This window comes from Columba livia, chromosome 19, assembly GCF_036013475.1.
Source record: "Columba livia isolate bColLiv1 breed racing homer chromosome 19, bColLiv1.pat.W.v2, whole genome shotgun sequence".
In the NCBI taxonomy this organism is placed as follows: Eukaryota; Metazoa; Chordata; class Aves; order Columbiformes; family Columbidae; genus Columba; species Columba livia.
Window position 1 is genome coordinate 383,903 of NC_088620.1, and position 17,781 is coordinate 401,683.

General features: G+C 52.6%; 1 long non-coding RNA gene across 11 annotated transcripts in view; it reads left to right on the forward strand.

The window, feature by feature from the left end:
• The window catches only part of LOC102084005 (uncharacterized), a 60,197-nt gene extending 47,286 nt beyond the window's left edge, over positions 1-12,911 (forward strand). For 4 of the 11 annotated variants that reach the window (XR_010467126.1, XR_010467127.1, XR_272521.3 and 1 more), the window contains one exon: positions 442-12,911. This is a non-coding gene — a long non-coding RNA (uncharacterized LOC102084005). The remainder of the gene's footprint in view (positions 1-441) is intronic. The other 7 variants (XR_010467130.1, XR_010467134.1, XR_010467133.1 and 4 more) reach the window with 7 other exon arrangements.
• The last annotated feature ends 4,870 nt before the right edge of the window (positions 12,912-17,781 follow it).

Consider the following 17,781-nt stretch of genomic DNA (forward strand, 5'->3'; position numbering starts at 1 on the left):
TGGTTTGCTTTATTGAAAGGTAAAGCGGAAGAGGGGATAATGCCCCTGCTTAGAAATATAGATGCACAGTGACCTAACAGGGACGAGAAAGGAACATTTCAGACATGAGACCTGGCCCCGCACTCTTTGGGGGTGGAGAGGGAGGGGAGCTGTGCTGCCCCACGCGAGATTTCCTGGGGCAGGATCCCTTCCCCGGTCCCCGCTCGGACAGCGGGCTGCCCGGAGCACGGTGTCGGGGTGATGTGCCGGCTCCTCCTCTGGCAGGGCTGGCACAGCTGCGTGCCGGCAAGCCGTCAGAAGACAATGATCAGAAAACAGTACTGTCTGTTTTCTGGTATTGGAACTCTGCTTCCACTGTGTGTTTGATGTAGGTGCATCAAAAGTACAGGATAATTTTTTCCACTCTCTGTTTCTGTATTTTTGCGGTTACCTTTCTCCCAGCTGGGGAGCCAGCAGGCAGATCCTAGCATGTCCATTTTCTACCCACTTGCGCTCAGCAAGAGATGGAGCCAGCTGTGCAAGCCATGGCTGCCTCACTGGGAACCCAGCCTCGTTACCGGCCTCCCCACGTCTTGACCAGCTGGGCCTCAGAGGAAGTCACCACACGGGATCGTCATCTCCATAAAGTGAACTGACACAAGAGCGTCCCAGCATCTCGCTACCTTGCCCGCAGGTCAGTGTATGTGGTGGCTAGATTTCATTTAATATGCATGTCAGGCTCAGAAGCTGCGTCCACCATCCACTGAGCCCCGAGGGGACGATGCCCAGTGCTGTGGCTTAAAAAACATGTGCTTTTCCGGATCATACCCGAGGGCCCGGAGAAGGGTCAGAACTGCAGCGGTCTCCTTGCTCCTGCTGCTGAATAACTGTTTTCATGCCTTCAGTGCAGGGTAGCGGGGGCTGATAAGCATCTTTAAAGAGATCATTTAAGTTGTATTTACCTATGCACACAAATAAAACTTGAGACAAGGCAGGCAACAGCACGTTCTCTGGTATCTAATGTTAAAGATAGGAATGGTTCTTAGTCCATTTACTATTTTCAGATAATGTATTTCCTGATTTTGCAGGTGTCATTGGATTATTGATAGATATTGTGTTCTATCTGCATATCAGTGCTTGTACTCCCTCCGCAAAAGATGCTCACCTAGAAGCCTGTGGAAATTGAATACATATTCAGGACTCAAAACAATTCTTGCCTGATGTATTCAAACACAGCAGCAGAATTTCATCACCTACCTCACCACTGAATTCTTTTCAGATCTTATCTTTTCCAGTCATAAGCTAAAAAAGATGCATGATACAATATCCTACCAGTGCTGCAGGGGATGTGACTCCATAGGTAATTTGTGAGATAGATGTTGGGAGTGTCCCTAACCAGAATTGTTCGAGGATAAGATTACTGAGCACGGTGCTGAGGCGGTGGATCACCCACTGGCCTGGTCGAGGGTTTCCAGAGGGCTGCTAGGACCTGCGTGCCAGACAGAATGCTACTGAATATCAGTTGAAATTGTGTTTTTAATACGATTCCTTGAAACTCAACTAATCCTTCCCCAAACATTTCTTTCAGCTTTTGGATGGTGATTACATTAAAAATCCTGTAGACTTTGATCATAACAGGCAACATTGTTATAGCAACCGATGTATGAAACACTAATAATGGGGCTGACTGGACAGACTGACAGGTTCAGCGGCATCCCTGGCGCACAGAGGGCGACCAGCGCCCGGGAGTCGCGTTGCTCGCCGGCTCTGCTGCGCGGCCGCTCGGCGCAGCCGGAGGGGAACGCGCCACGGGCGGGTCCTGCTCCCGCGGGGCTGTTTTGTGCGTCTGCTCTGAGCGTTCTGATAGTGGCAAGAGAGGAGGAAAGGTTTGGAGACGGAGTTCGTGGCTGTAATCTCAGTTTTCATTGAAGCACTGAACATGCAGTTATTTTAAGAACCAACCTCTTCTTAGTGTGCGGTCTCTCATTGTCCGAATAATGTTAGTTCTCCCCCGGCCTTGCACTGAATTCACTAATAACTAGGACTGAAAACCATTCAAAGCTTCACCAGGATTCAGGGAAGAAAGTGTTAGTCCATGGGAGTTTTAGAAGACAGGAGAACATTTCTGTATGTGAGAAGAGGTTTGTGTTGGGTGCCGTGTCGAGCTGCGCTGTGGACGGGCCCGCGCTCCGGCGGGACCCGCCCGGCCCACCGCGGGGCCGTCAGAGGCGTTCTGCGTAACTGCAGGGCATGGTTTTCCTTTTGCTGCCCACGTGTTTGTACAAGAAAGACCTACATGTCTGACTGAGAAGAAAAGAATATTTGTACTTCGCACATTGGAGAAAATTGTTCAAGAACAATTGTCCTTGTGAAAATCTCGCTGAGGTGCTGCCGGGCGCAGCGGCTGTGCCGCTATCTGCCGTGTCAGCGCCGGTCTGTGAGCAGCAGCCTCTTGCCGTGCAGCATGTGGCATGGGCATCTGACACAAGAGCAGGCGGTTTTCTTGCAGAGGGACACAGCAGGTTCTGTCGCTGGTGCTGTGGCCTTTCCTCACCACGGGCACTTTCTCTGGGTGCTCTGTAGCTGTGGAGATGCTGGTTTCATCATGTCCTACAGATGGAGCACATGGGGCACTTTTTTCCAGTATGTCTTACCTGGATCACTGTTTCACACGGTATGAACATGTGTGTGCACTGTGCGTCTATGTTATCTCATCTTTTCATCGGTCGCAGTGTGTGTCCTGGATTCATAATCACCTGATTCCTGCGTTGTCGAAGGCAGCTCCTGGCAGCTCACAGCGCTCAGAAGGGACGTGCTGGTGAACCTGCACACCCGGTGATGCTCGTCACTTCGCGTAACCCTCTGCTTTCCTTCAGGTTTCAGTTTTAATGCTTTAGCAGCCATAACAAGTCTGAAAAGCAAATGATGTGAAGCCTCAAGTATAGAGGGCAAGATTGTTTGATTCTCCTGCAAAACTGGAAAAGGAACACCACAAACACCTTTTGATTTTCACATAGATAAGATGTTGTTCATGTCACAGCCACGCTAGTCTCAGAGAGATGAAACATGCTGTTTTCTTTTTAAATTGGTGCTTCCATTCCCCGCCCCCCAGCCACCCATACAGTCCTTACATATAAGCTTCTTTTCAACAAAAGAGTATCTTTAATTCATTAAACATTTCCCTGCCCTTTCTATCTGATTGGAATAACTGCCTCTGCTCTTTGGCAGCCTTTCTGAAAATAAAACTATTCCCCGAATCGTCGTGCCTGTAAGCGCCTTCTCCGATGGGCAGACACGACTCCTCCGACAGCTGCTGCAGGACCCAGCTCCTCGCGGAGTCTTTGGGAGAATGTGCTGAAGATATTTTCTCTAATTCTTTCTCTACCCCATACACACCGGCCCTCTGAACGCTTCCACGTTGTTCTCAGGCCGTCGTGTGGTGTGTCAGGAGGGCCGTTCGTGGGTTTAGGTGCAGGTGGTTTAGGTGCTCTGCGGTTTGCTCTGCTCCTCTCCTGGCTCTGGTCCGGGAGGACACGGGGGGTCCTGGCCACGCTCAGCCCCCCAAATGTGGGGTCCCTGTCCGACCCTCACATGGGACAGCCCCAGTGCCACCAGCACCAGCATCGCCAGGGACCACAGTTAGTAAAAGATCTAATCACTCATACATGCATTTGCTTCCAAACCAACCGTTGAAGGGTTTTTCCCAGCCTTTGGAAAGTTAGCTTTTCGTTCCGGCCTGTCAGGTTTTTCACCAGAATAAAAAAGTCCGTTTTCCACTAGTGTTATATGGTAAAGTTTGGCAAAGGAAATTAATGATGATTGATAAAATATTACTCCGTGGCCTTGATTAAGCCTGTTCGTTTTTATCTACTTAGTCTGCAGAGGTTTGTTTTTCTTCCTGTGGTGTAATTGTTGCTTTTGGTACAGAAACACAAATATTCTAGACTTGCAGACAGCAGCTCCAGCTTTCAGGAACTCCCGTCTGGCAGCTAACGGGGCATTGCTTCACGAGCAGCACGAGCAGGAGCAGAGCCGTCTCCCTGACCTGTGCCGCGGTTCCCTTTGGAGCGGGCGAGGAGAACAGGATCGCGGAATGTCAGGGGTTGGGAGGGACCTGGAAAGCTCATCCGTCCAACCCCCGGAGCAGGAACACCCAGATGAGGTTACACAGGAACAACGTGAGGAAAAGCAGAACCCGGTGAAGCGAGGGCTGGCGATGGGGATGTAACAGCTGTGAACCGTTTGGTCCCGCCTGTCTGGAGGTGGCTCTTCAGGGTCCCCTTCAAACATCTGGATGCTGCTGCATGTTTAGAGCAGAGTAGGAAAGAAAAAAGTACAGTATTCTTTAATGGGAGCTGAAAATTGCTGAAAGCAGTTAATAGGTTTGGTGGGCAAGTTTGCATAATAGTTTGAACATGTGAATTAAGGTCCAGAAATGCTCTGTGATGCCCTCAGGGGCATGTCTTTGCAGTAGCTCTGTGTAGAGATAAGCAAGGTACCATGAAAATGAATTTGTGCTTTTTGTAGGTACGGTAATTTGGGTAATTAGGGCAGGCTCAGCACCACCCTGACGCAGAACAGAAACCTGCACAGAAATTCAAAGGAACAAAGCTGTCAACTTCAGTGAGTTCCTCACCCAGAAGACCTCACTCGCAATCACCCATGGAAACCAGGTACTTGCACAGGCAGGCCGTCCCGAAAGCATCCAGATCCACAGAAAATACTTCAGTTCTGAAGGAGGTGAGATGTTTAGAGCTTGCTGCCAGAACTCCCCAGCGGTGCTTGCGGGGCGCGCAGGCTGCCGGCAGCCCCACGGAACCGCCGGCAGCCCCACGGAACCGCCGGCAGCCCCACGGAACCGCCGGCAGCCCCACGGAACCGCCGGCAGCCCCACGGAACCGCTGGCACGGACACCGGGAGCCGTGGAGCCCTGGCACAGCTGCCTGGTCGCAGCGGAGGCCGAGAGAAGCCGGTTCACACCTCATCTGCTCTGCCCGGCACCCAAGGCCGGCAGTGCTTGGCCGGGCTGGCAGCAGAACCGCACGATGAAAGGCTGAGATCTGCCCCGGTTACGACACTTCCCTCCCACCCAGCCCAGCACCAGCGATGCCCCTGGGGCTGCCTGAATCATCGCTGCTGCACCAGCATCTGGCGCTTTGCAAAGCGTTCAGTGTTTAATGCCTGTCTCTGCTCCAGTTCCCACTTCGCTGAAATGACGAAACCCTGCACAACACCAGCCTGACACGGCTCCTTTCTCCTGGAGAGGAGTCGTTTGCTGTATTGACAAAATTGCCAGGTATGTGGAAGGGGAAGGGCTGGGGCTGTGCTCACATGCTCTGAAAGCAGTTGAGAAACCTGAAAACACAGGACAATCTGATGTAAACAAACAAGTTCTGCATATTCTCCTTTCCCAAATATTCAGAAGTCTTAAAAGAATTGGGCGTGTAATTGAAAGTAGCCGAAGGCAGCTTTATCCTGTGCTACCAGCACTTACGCAGCCGATCACCCAAAGTTTCACTTGGCAGGTTGACAGGGTTATGCATTCTCACATGGGTGAACAGTTCTCTAACAAAGCATCGCAGCTCCAACAACACAGAAGCCACATCATCTTGTTCCACTGATTCTCATTTCAGCAGCCTGGAACAGAAATTTTCATTCTTTGCCCCAGTCTTCCTGTCAAGCCCCTTGCCTGATATAACCGCTTCCCAGCCCCAGAAGCTGTTTTCTTTTACCTCTTGGATCTCGCTTACATTGTCTTTGAGAGGCAACAGGAACGATCTTCCCTGTGCAAGGTCCCTTGTGCTCCTTCCTTGGTTCTTGGTGGGCGCACTGAGGACGCCGTTCTCGATGTCACAGGGCGGGATCCCGAGCCCGCAGCACTGTGGGTTTGGAAGGGCCCTTGTCAGAAACGTGCCCCTGGCCGGGCCGCGTGGTTCCGAACGAGGAGCGCTCCCGCGGGCCGCCCTGCGTGCCGAGGCCTGCGCCCGCGCTCCCGCGGGCCAGAGCCGAAAATCAGTCCGCGAAAGGAACGCCCAGCAGGCAGCACCTCGCTGAACAAACCGGTGGAGAGGGGGTAGGATGAGCCTCCTGGAATTCTGCGTTTGAGGGAGCACAGAAAGTTGGAAATTCAATAGCTCTCTTAAACCCAGTGTATTTCCCACTTCTGGTTACTTTGTTCCAGGCTAAAAAAACGATATTTTTTTTCTGAAATATGACAAGATAAACAGAAAACCCCATAATATGGCAGAAACGACACAGTACTGAAATCCGAAACTTTATTCCAGCACTATCACTATTTTAATCCATGTATCTTCTGTTTCCTTGGTACTCTGCATAGCTTAGAAATACATGAAGTGGGAGAGCGAGTGCAGGTCCCGAGAGCGCCGTCCCGGAGAACCACGCGGGGTGCCGGGCCGGGGCAGGAACAGTCCCTCTCCGCACTGATGCGTAGGGAGCCGTCTTAAAAACAAGAAAGTAAAAAAGAAAGCAAAAAGGAAGAAAGGCTCTTCACACCGTTGATTTCTGTTATTGAGGGGAAAAAAAGTGCTTTTCTCAAGGGCTGCTCTTTCGAGAGACAGAAAAGTCCATCTACAATACAAGTCGTATCGTTTAGCAGAAGCACAAGTGGGTGCGTTTCTGGCTCCGTCTGCGGCAAGCTTGGACGTCGAGCGGCGTTCCCGGCGTGGAGACAAATTTATTTATTCATTAACTTAATATATTCAATAAACCAACCGGCACACAGACTTATTCTTTACAAGTAATTAGAATGTACTACAAGCATACAAATGTGCCTAAGATTGAGAACTTGGGTTATAATCTAATGAAAATATTGTCGCTGAATTAATTTCCTATGTGGTGCCAGAGCCATGGAATAAAAAGTATATTGAGAGTCTTCAGAGACCTCCTGTCAGCAGCCTGGCGCTGCCTCTGCTTTAGGCTGCAGAAGATTAGGTTTCAAAAGCCTGTTCTTTTCACGCGTGTTCTGAGTGTCTCACCGGAACCTTCCGTGCTTGGGAGACCTTGCGGAGGTTTCAGAGCTAAGTGAAGAAACCAGCAGTGTCTGCTACCAGTGTCATTAAATGCAGCGGTCTCACAGAAATGCAGTTCAAACGCAGATCTACTGAGAACTCGAGGAGTTGGTCTCCCTGTGCCGAGTTGCAATCTCAGGAGCTGCAGATGGCAGCAAGTGAAACTCACCCTGTGTCCGTCTGTCCTGGGGGCAGCCGCAGCCTCTGTCTGTCCCAGCTGCCGCAGCAGAGGGGTCGCTGCTGCTTCAGTCCTTCTAAAGAGGATCACATTTCACACTTGCTTGGCATTTTCATTTTCTAAGCATTTTGATAGCTAATTAATGATGTATCAGTGAGGAAAAGAATATTTTTTAAGAATGGGACATTAATTGCCACCACTCAGCCCATCCAGAAGCGCCTGGAGCGAGCGGGCACAGAGCCGGCTGTGCCTGCTGGCTCCTCAGGAGAACAGTTGCAATCCCAAGCAGCGTTGGAGACTCGTTCTTTGACTTGCCGCGTGAAGCCCGACGAGCCCGTGAACCGCGGCGGGGGTGCTGGCGGCCCGGTTCTGCCTCAGCCAGCTGGTGCCAAGGGGCGAGAGAACCAGCATCGGTCCTGCTTGGGCAGATGGCTTCACATCCAGGCTGCGCCTCTGGAGCGTCCCTGTTAGCAACCTGCCTTCAAACACACTTGTGTTTCATTCTGTGTAGTGTACAGATCTCAGGGCTTCTCCCTCTTTATAGTAACCAAGAAAAGAGATCAGGTTGTCCAGGTCTTTGTGATTAATTGTTATTAGTTACATATATTTTGCCTGCTTCAGTAAGCAGCAGGTTTCCATTGCTGTGTCCTGCATGAAAGGCTGTTGCCACTGGGAGCATAATTACCTGGTTCCTCCTCTCAGTCCTAAAGCCGAAGGTTTTCACATAGCACCGAGGTGTAAAGAAAAATCAAGGGAATGCACCAGATCACAGGGAGCACTTGTGTGCGGTGCTTATCAGCAGCTCCTTATCGGGTTAATCTGACAACACAGGTGTGAGGGGATGCCCCAGCTGGGACACATCACCCGTAATCTGATCAGCAGGAACTCTTTGTGTTTCGCTGGACACCGGTTTACTCGTTACCAGCTGAACAAAGGAACAAATTAAGCAAGGCAGAGGAGGCAGTGCGGGTGAGGAGGGAGCTGCATGTCTTGGCTGTCTGTGGGTGTGCAGCCAAAACCATTACACAACCCCCGCAGACACGCTCCCCGGGGGGAGGGCATGGTAATTACAGAAGGGCTGTTTAGAAGGAAAAGGCATTTCATATCCCGTGTTCCTCATTTTAATAATACAGACGTTGTGAAACACCTTCCTTGGAAAAGCATCAAGTGCCGTGACCCGAGTCATTGCTGAGCCAGCGCGGGGAAGGTCCCGTCCCCTGGCTGGGGGAGAACAGCTTCAGACCTCCAGCTGTGGCTCTTGGTGCCTCTAGTAAATGCTCGTGCTAAAAGCATTGCATTTATCTGCCTGTCTTCCAAAATCTCTTTTCCTTTGGACATCATCTGACTATGACAGAGTCTAATTAAACCCTCGTTATCCGTTGCCCCTGCGAATGGATCTCGTATTCACAACCAGGTGAGCTGACCCGCTGGCACAAGCGCTGAGCAGATTTCTGAGTGGGCAGACGTTGTCCCTGCGTGGTTCCTCGTGGACACACCATCCCAAAGGCACACAAGAATACCACTCCATTCCCATTTTTTGGTTAAAGAAAGAGAATGTGATGCCCTCTTATTAACTAAAGGTCAAAAGATTGTCAGTTAATGTTGATCCAGAGGGCGGAGAAAAGCAAGTTCTCTGTCAAGCGCCAGTAGAACGTGCATTACTCTAACTCACGTTGTGTTTGACATAACTCCCTGCTGGGCCTTATTCTCCCTCTGCCGCCCGGCGGGCAGCTGGGCTCGCGCCTGGGCTCGCGTGGCGCCGGCGGGCTGCTCGGGTGGCTGCGGATCCCGGTTCTCCGCAGGTACGGCCGCGGCGCGTCCGCCGCCCCCGAGCTCTCAGACAGGTTGAGAGCGCGAGTGGTGGCTGTCGCTTTGATAAAACTACAGGCCCGGGTTGGTAGTGGGCTTTCCAATAGAATCGTTTTGTTTCCCCATCATCAGTAAACAGAGAGATCGCGGACTCCACCACCTCTCTCATTTCAGAACGTACCTGCTGGTTCTGGTGCTAATCACCCTGTTCCGTCTGTGACGGAAAACAGCCCCACAGCAGCTGAGCTGCAACATCTGGTGTTCAGGAAAGAACAGTTTTCTGAGAGTGCAAAAGTGTTTTTCATTCTTGCTAATTGGTTTTATATTTGAATAGAAATAAATGAGAAGCAAGCATGCTTTTTATTTAATAGCATTTAAGGAACAATCATTTTATATGGTGGGACTATACTCATCATGTTTCTTTATGTTATTGAAAATATTGATAAAGCACTAGATATTCATTAGTTACACCATTTCCAAGTGCACAGAAGGATGAACATATGTGTTTTCATTATAAGAGGTAATAATAATTAAGAGTGACAGCACCTTATCCTCGGGATCTGCCTCCCAGCAGCAGTTTGGCTGATAAAAAACCAGAAGTTAAGATAAGGCAGCAATTATTAAGACAAATCTTTTGAAGGGCTGTTTGAACTCCTGTGTCCAGCAGATAATCTGATTTTCCAAGGTGCTGGGGGGGCAGAGCTGCTTGGGGAGCAGTACCCAGGTGCAGGCCCTCAGCCCTTTGCACCGGCATTTTTACCTCTAGCCATTTCCCTGGATGCTGCTGCTTTTGTTTGCTACAGCTGTGGCATATAAATCAGTCTTCATTCTGTCTCACTGACACCAAAGAGAAACGCAGCACAAACAATGCAGAACACCAAGCCCCAAATGTATTAATCATCTTCTTTTTTTCTGATCCCTTTCACCTATCTTTTTTTGGGAGATTCAGAAATAGCTATAGGCAACTCAGTAATTCTTCCTTCATAAATATTAGATGCACGCAGAGCATGAATATTTGAGTAGCTAACTCTGACTTAGGTGAAACCAATTGCTAATGGCAATTCATTTTTCCTCGGTGACATTCCACCAATAACAAGCACGAGGGGGACGGGATGATGCAATTTGGAGCTGGACAGAAAAAGGGAAAGAAGGTGTCAGCTGGGAATAAAGACGCTTTATTGATCAGGCCCTCGGGTGGAACTCGGGGCCGTCTCCTCCCGTACGGTGGACAGGGCGCTGGCAGAGCTGTGCTCGCAGTTGTGTGTGCAGCCTTAGCAACTAAACAGTGAAACAAGTTTTAAAGACTAACCACTGATTTATATTATGTCATTGAGCTCCTGCCTCTTGATGTATTGTGCCCTGTGTGATGTGCAACCTGCAGCAGGAAGGACCAGGTGGGTCCCCGACATCCCGCGTCCCCGCTGGTGACACCGCGCTGGCCATGGGACCGGGCGCTGGCCATGGGACCGGGCGCTGGCCATGGGACTGGGCGCTGGCCGTGGGGCTGGGTGCTGGCCGTGGGACTGGGGGCTGGCCATGGGGCTGGGCGCTGGCCGTGGGGCTGGGTGCTGGCCGTGGGACTGGGGGCTGGCCATGGGGCTGGGCGCTGGCCGTGGGGCTGGGTGCTGGCCGTGGGACTGGGCGCTGGCCGTGGGGCTGGGTGCTGGCCGTGGGACTGGGCGCTGGCCGTGGGGCTGGGCGCTGGCCGTGGGACTGGGCTCTGGCCGTGGGGCTGGGTGCTGGCTGTGGGACCGGGCGCTGGCCATGGGACCGGGCGCTGGCCATGGGACTGGGCTCTGGCCGTGGGGCTGGGCGCTGGCCGTGGGGCTGGGTGCTGGCCGTGGGGCTGGGCTCTGGCCATGGGACCGGGCGCTGGCCATGGGACCGGGCGCTGGCTGTGGGGCTGGGCGCTGGCCATGGGACCGGGCGCTGGCTGTGGGACTGGGCGCTGGCCGTGGGGCTGGGCGCTGGCCGTGGGGCTGGGTGCTGGCCATGGGGCCGGGCGCTGGCCGTGGGGCTGGGTGCTGGCCGTGGGACTGGGGGCTGGCCATGGGGCTGGGCGCTGGCCGTGGGGCTGGGTGCTGGCGGTGGGACCGGGCGCTGGCGGTGGGGCTGGGCGCTGGCGGTGGGGCTGGGTGCTGGCCGTGGGGCTGGGCGCTGGCCGTGGGACTGGGCGCTGGCCGTGGGGCTGGGTGCTGGCCGTGGGGCTGGGCGCTGGCCGTGGGGCTGGGTGCTGGCCGTGGGGCTGGGCGCTGGCCGTGGGACTGGGCGCTGGCGGTGGGACTGGGCGCTGGCCGTGGGGCTGGGCGCTGGCCGTGGGACTGGGCGCTGGCCGTGGGGCTGGGTGCTGGCGGTGGGGCTGGGTGCTGGCGGTGGGACTGGGCGCTGGCCGTGGGACTGGGCGCTGGCCATGGGGCTGGGCGCTGGCCGTGGGGCTGGGTGCTGGCCGTGGGGCTGGGCGCTGGCCGTGGGGCTGGGTGCTGGCCATGGGGCTGGGTGCTGGCCGTGGGGCTGGGCGCTGGCCGTGGGGCTGGGTGCTGGCCGTGGGGCTGGGCGCTGGCCATGGGGCCGGGCATTGGCCGTGGGCCCAGGCGGCTCCATGGCCCGGCCCAGCTCCCCCGCGGTCCCTTTCACTGACTCTCGCAGCGCTGTGGCCTTAGCGCCGGTTGGACTGAGCAGCGTTGGGGGAAGTGCTGTCACTTTGGTCCCTGGTGGACAGTTTGTCAGGGCAGATGAGCTCACCCTGCTGCACCGGGGCTGCGAACATGTGCAGAGATGGTGTGACCAGCAGTGGGGGTGGAAGCGGGGCTGCCCCATTTGCTGCTGTCCGGTTTGCTCTAAAACTCTATGTTTTGATTTTTAATAAAAAAAAAGAAATTGTGACTTTATGCCTGAGGCACAGAAAAGAAATGTGTTGTCTCTGGACATGGACAATGGCACTGAGCAGTCAGATGTGACCAGATCAAACCTCAACGGAAGTTCAAGTTCATGTTTACATGGCCCAAGAGACACAAGTGCGTATCTATCATTTTATATTGGTCTCGAATTTGCCATTACTAGAAGAGTGCTTTATAATGCATCAGTGATGCTTATCCCATTAGTCTATGTTAGCCTTGGTCAGGCAGTGACGCTGTCTTGGTCCTTGCACAGGAGCCGCTGGCGGGAGCGAGGACTCGGAGCCCATACGCACCGGTACCGGCGCCCTGTTCACCACGAGCCCGCTCAAGCTCCTCCGCGGGCTGCGTTGGCGCCGGCGCCGCGCGGGGGATCCCGCAGCTCCGCACCGCGTGCTGCCGCTCCAGGGCGCCCGCTCCGCCGGCTCTTCAGCTCAAATGGCATTGGTCAAGATAACAAAATAATAACCACATGGCCACTTCTCGGTTAAAAACCTTGGTGCAGCTTCTCTGGCTGCCCAGGCCTGGAGCTGGGGCACTTTCCACACCTGCGTTTGCTCTGCTTTGCTGCCCTTGAAAGAATCTCTCTTTCAGAAAATGTCTGGTGAAAACCTAGTGGGTTTTGGTCAGAAATTTTCCATTTGAGACGTTTTATTTCTGTTATTCAAAAAATCAAAGCATATGCTTTCTGTAGGTGAAAACAAGCTTTTAGCTGGAAATCATAATGGCAAGCTTTCAAGGGCGCCTGTGACCAGTGTCCAGCTTCCCTGACAACGAAACCGGACCGACAGGACTGACCGGGTCTGCGTCCCCGGCTGTTGCCGCGGTGGTTGCACCGGCACCGAGAGGACGTTGGCGGCTGCTCGGCCCCGTTTCGCTGCCCGGAGACCGGCGGGGCCGTCGCGGCACACAGAGAACGCGCTCGCCGTCTGCAAGAGCAAAGAAAGAACTGCACGCCGAAGGGAATTCCTGCTTCGTTTACAGGTTGCTTTTATTTACAAATATACTGAAGTGTAATCTTTCTCTTAATTTTCCTTTTCTGTTTTTCTGTAGGGGTGTGTGCGCACGTGCACATGGGGAGGAGCAGAATGTATGAGAAACCCTTGTGTCTGAGCTGCCAGGCAGTGGTGGCAGGAAAAAAGATGCAGGGAAATGAAATTTAAAAACACTAATAAATAATTTAACAATGACAAGTAATTAAATTAAAAAAAAAAAATCCGATCTACATACATTATGGTTGGTTGTTACCAACAGAGGGAAAGGAGCAGAGAATCTATGGTGAGAGGCAGCTGGTTAAGTACGAGAGAGCATAGTCATATTTTTTACAAGTTAAACAAATTGTAACAGACAGCTACAAAATACTACATTTTGATAACATAAATACAGAATATATAAATATACAAGTAATACAGCCATACACAGATAAAAAAGAGGGTGTTCACTTAAAAACAGAGTTCCCAAAGCAAAGTACCTGGCAGTCCCTCCCAGTGCCCGCGGAGCAGAACCGGGTGTGCGGGACCGGGGGCACCCGGGCGGGCTCCTCGCGGGAAACGGTTGTTCCTTTATTCAGACCGGACTCAAACCAGCAAGACGGTGCTTAAACCCCACCAAAGCCTGAAGACTTCAGGCACGTGCCAAGTGCCCAATCGCGCCGTAACCGCATGGCCAGGCGCCGAAGCCCAGCGGGCTGACACGGCCCCAGCGGGCTGACACGGCCCCGCACGCCTGGGGAGCAGCTGCGGTTCAGAAACACCGCGGAGGTTTGGGCACGGGTGGCAAAGCACTGCCCTGAGCACGCGAGACTCTGAGGACTGCGGCTCCAGCTCCCACGGCTTTCGTGGGCTTCAGTCACCTCCGTGTTTTCACCGTAAGGCTTGTTAAGAACCCTTTCCCCTCCCGCTGGATCCCGCTCTTCATTTCTAGTGACTTTTGGGGACAACCAGAATTACGATGACACGGTTCAAAAGGTGCTCTCACAAACCCCAGCCTGCAGCAGTCCTCGCGGGCTCACAGAGCCGGGTTCCCTGGGGTGGCGACTTGGGACATACTTCTGACTCTTACGGAAACTGGAAGGGAGTCCTGAGCACAGTAGGAAGAGGTAAGTAGGTTCACACCACCCCTGGAAGGTTTGCCAGCAGGAAGGACCTTCCCCATGTGATGACAGCACGGCGAGTGGCTGAGTTGCTGCTGACAGAGCGGCAACGACCCCTTGGGAGGAGCCGGCAACATCCGTCGGCCTGTGGGGGGTCTGAGCATCCACCGCAGTGCGTGACACCAGCCCGAGTCACAGCTGAGGCACCGTTAGCAGCAACTGAGCCAGGTGATCTGGAGGGTTTGATGACAGAGTTGAAGGAAGAAAAAAGATCACAATGTCTAGGATGGTGTTTCGATCTTTGTGACTGCAACCACCTCTTTACTCCCAGCAACATAATTGTCTTCCATGTTGTGACAGTGACGCACGCTTACCACCAGCCCCCAGCTGCACACACTACCAGGTTTAGTCCATCGCACTGTGGTGAACAGGGGCTGAGAACAGCCGGAGTGGTGGGACCCACCCCCGCGACAGTCACTGCGCAACGGGGATGCTGCTGCCCGCCGGAGCCCGGCAGCGCCACCGAGGGATGGAGGGACGGAGGGGTCGAGGGCAGCGCCGCCGAGGGATGGAGGGACGGAGGGGTCGAGGGCAGCGCCACCGAGGGATGGAGGGACGGAGGGGTCGAGGGCAGCGCCACCGAGGGATGGAGGGACGGAGGGGTCGAGGGCAGCGCCGCCCAGCAAACCTCCCCCTGCAGCCATCACAGGTTGGGTAGCGGCACAGGAGGGACCTGAGGAAGCCGGTACCCAGCATGTTCATCCTGATCTCACAGTCATCTTTTTTAAACATCACTGAGCAAACACTGAAACCTAATCAATCATCTTTTAGTTAATTGCATCTTGTCACCACTTATCTTAACATGTATTCCTTGCTTAGCCAAAACAACATGATTGAAACGCCGTGAAGAGCTCACTTGATGCATTTATATTAGAGAGGGGTCACTTTCCTAGGGAAAATGATCACTGCGAGGTGCAGGTAATAAACTGCTGCCGTGACCTCTGGCCTTTGAGCTCCCATATGTGCAATCATTGTTAGTGTTTCTGTGGAAGTGCCAGATGCTAAGAATTTTTGGCAAGTTTATCAATTTGACTCGGTGTAAGATATTACCGTGATATGGCCCATTACACATTTTACTTTCACCTGATCGGTGACATTTCCCTTGACAGTGGAAGAGTAAAGCAAAAATCAAAAAGGTCAGGGGTTACTATATAATCTTTTACTGCAGGTCCCAGGTTAAAACCACAATGATCACACTCCGGTAGGATAATTCATTCCCCCCCAAAAAGTGACATTTATTTTGCTTTAATGAGCTTCGGCCTTTGCCAGGTGCGAGGGCTCTGCTGAAACCCCGGCTCCGGCAGCACGGGAAACGTCCCCAGGCCAGAGGCCTCGACTGTGGCACGTGGCACCAGCGACGGGACAACGTGGGAACAAACAGCTGAGGCATCGTCACACGGCACGCCAGAGGAAGGGGAGATGGAGAGCACGAGCAATGCAAAGGAAAAAGGAAAGGGTGCCAAACAGTCATCCAAGAAACCAGCGAGAGATTATGATTACTTCAGCTATAAAATGGGGTATCTGATTTTTTCCTTGGAAGTGGATTGTTTGTTAAACATCCAGCCCAGAAGCAGAGGTAGAATTGGGACAAGACAGTTCTCCAAACTGTAGGTCACATTATAGTTCTCATATAAGTCCCTGTAAACACTAAAAATGCCATTTTGATCCTGCCGGTAATGAGGGATGAAGGAAGGTTCTGCCTTTGTGCAGAGTTTATAAACCTGCTGTGTTTGAGATGGTGAAGATGCTTTTCTCTGTTAAGTAGCACGGCAGAGGGGTGGAGAGAAACCTGATGAATCCATTGAGACAGGAGGTGACAAATGTTTGTAATGTGCCACATGAAGTTCACTTGCCTTCTGCCTGCAGGCAGTGAGAATCACCTGAGTTCTTTACAGATGTTTGCTATCGCACAGAGAGAAAGGAAATTGTTATTTTGAAATACAAGGAAAATTAATTGAAGGGGGTGGCTAAGGAATAGAATATTCTCCCAAATTCAAAACATATCCAGGGGCTCACGACTCCCACCTGAAACCCGCATCCCTGTCAGAGCGCGAGAGAACAGTCACCAGCAAAAGTGCGCGGGGCGATGGACCCGTGTCCCCGGGCCTGGCCAGGGGAGCTGCGACGCGGGACAGGAGCGTCACCCGTGTCCCACAGCCCCGGCCCTCGCCCGCCAGGCTGTGCAGCACACACAGCTGTGCGCCGTGCCCTGCACTGCCCTCCCCTGCACTGCACACACTGTCCTGTCCCTGCACTGCACACACTGTCCTGTCCCTGCACTGCACACACTGTCCTGTCCCTGCACTGCACACACACTGTCCTCTTCAGGCACACACACTGTCCTCTCCCCGCGCTGTCCCCATCCCTGCACAGTGAGTGCCGAACATTGACTCGGAGAGAAAACCTTGCTCTCTCTAGAAAACACGACTGCTCCACGTTTCCATGCTGGGGAGGAACATGATCTTATTTCTTCCCTTGGGCCCATGGTCTGCCCCTTGCCCTCCAGGACACGGGGACCGCACCGCGGTGCCGGCTCGGCGGGGCCGCTCTGTGCTGGTGCCGCGGGTCCCGCTCCGGCGTCCCCGCCACGGCGGGAGCCCCCGCGCCGCCCGCGCTCCTGCAGGAGCTGCTGAGCCCCACGGAGACGCTGCAGCGCGGGCGGGGACCCGTCCCCAGCCTGGAGCACTTGGATAAACCAGTGCTTTGGACTTGTTTTCAGCTATTATGGTCAATATATTAAAGGTATTTACTTAAGAAAGTGCCTATCCTGCCAATCTTTCCCCATGAGCATTATTTTGAACACACCCTATAATTATCGATATTACCCTGGCAAATTTTCCCCATGAAGTTTTCTCCACAAAGAGCCATGACCATACTTGTCTGCCTCTCTACATTATAATTATCACCAGGCAATATTTATAACTATACTATTATTATTTATGATATTTTATGCCCTACAAAAACCTACATGACATATGCTCAAACTTCAGCATCTGAGACACTCAGACTTTGGCTGGGACATCAGTTTGTGCCCGCGCTCGTACGTCTGCACTAACAGGTCAGCTGGAGCGCGTACTGAAGCGCAGCTCTCGGGTTACACTGCGGCTCAACACACCCGAACCTCCCCTTGGGATCTCGCTCGTACTTTTTTTCCCCTGGTTGGTCCACATTTTAGGCCTTTTAATGATTCGGGCTGGAACTGTGTATCACAGATTCTCGCCAAGGTGAGATAATTAACTAAAGGAGCGCTTACTTATTCCAGATGGACAGTGGAGCACAGCACATTTATGCCTCATGCAAAACATAAATAAACAGAACAGAATGAACAACATGTTTGCCAATCATGGTCTAGACTTGAAATTTGACATTGCAGCACCTACAAACAAATGTAAATGTTTATTCTCACACTTCAAAAAAATTAAATAAAACTCTGTCTTGTTTTAATTATTTAAGATCAATACTAACCTAAATGCCTCTGTCCCTAACATGCATCTCCTCGCCAGGGCCATAGACCTTTCTTATCACGGAATCACTGGCTTTCTTCACAAATATCACTGTTAACCAGTCTCCTCAGTATCATATGCATAAGGGCTATAAACTAATGAGCAGATCTAAGTTATGTAGAAAAAGTGTAGAAAGGAAACAAATGTTGAACGTCACATTTACATTAACTTCTCACAGTTCAAATGGCAATTTATCCACAACATAGTATGAATCATGCAGTAAGAAAAGGGAGGAATC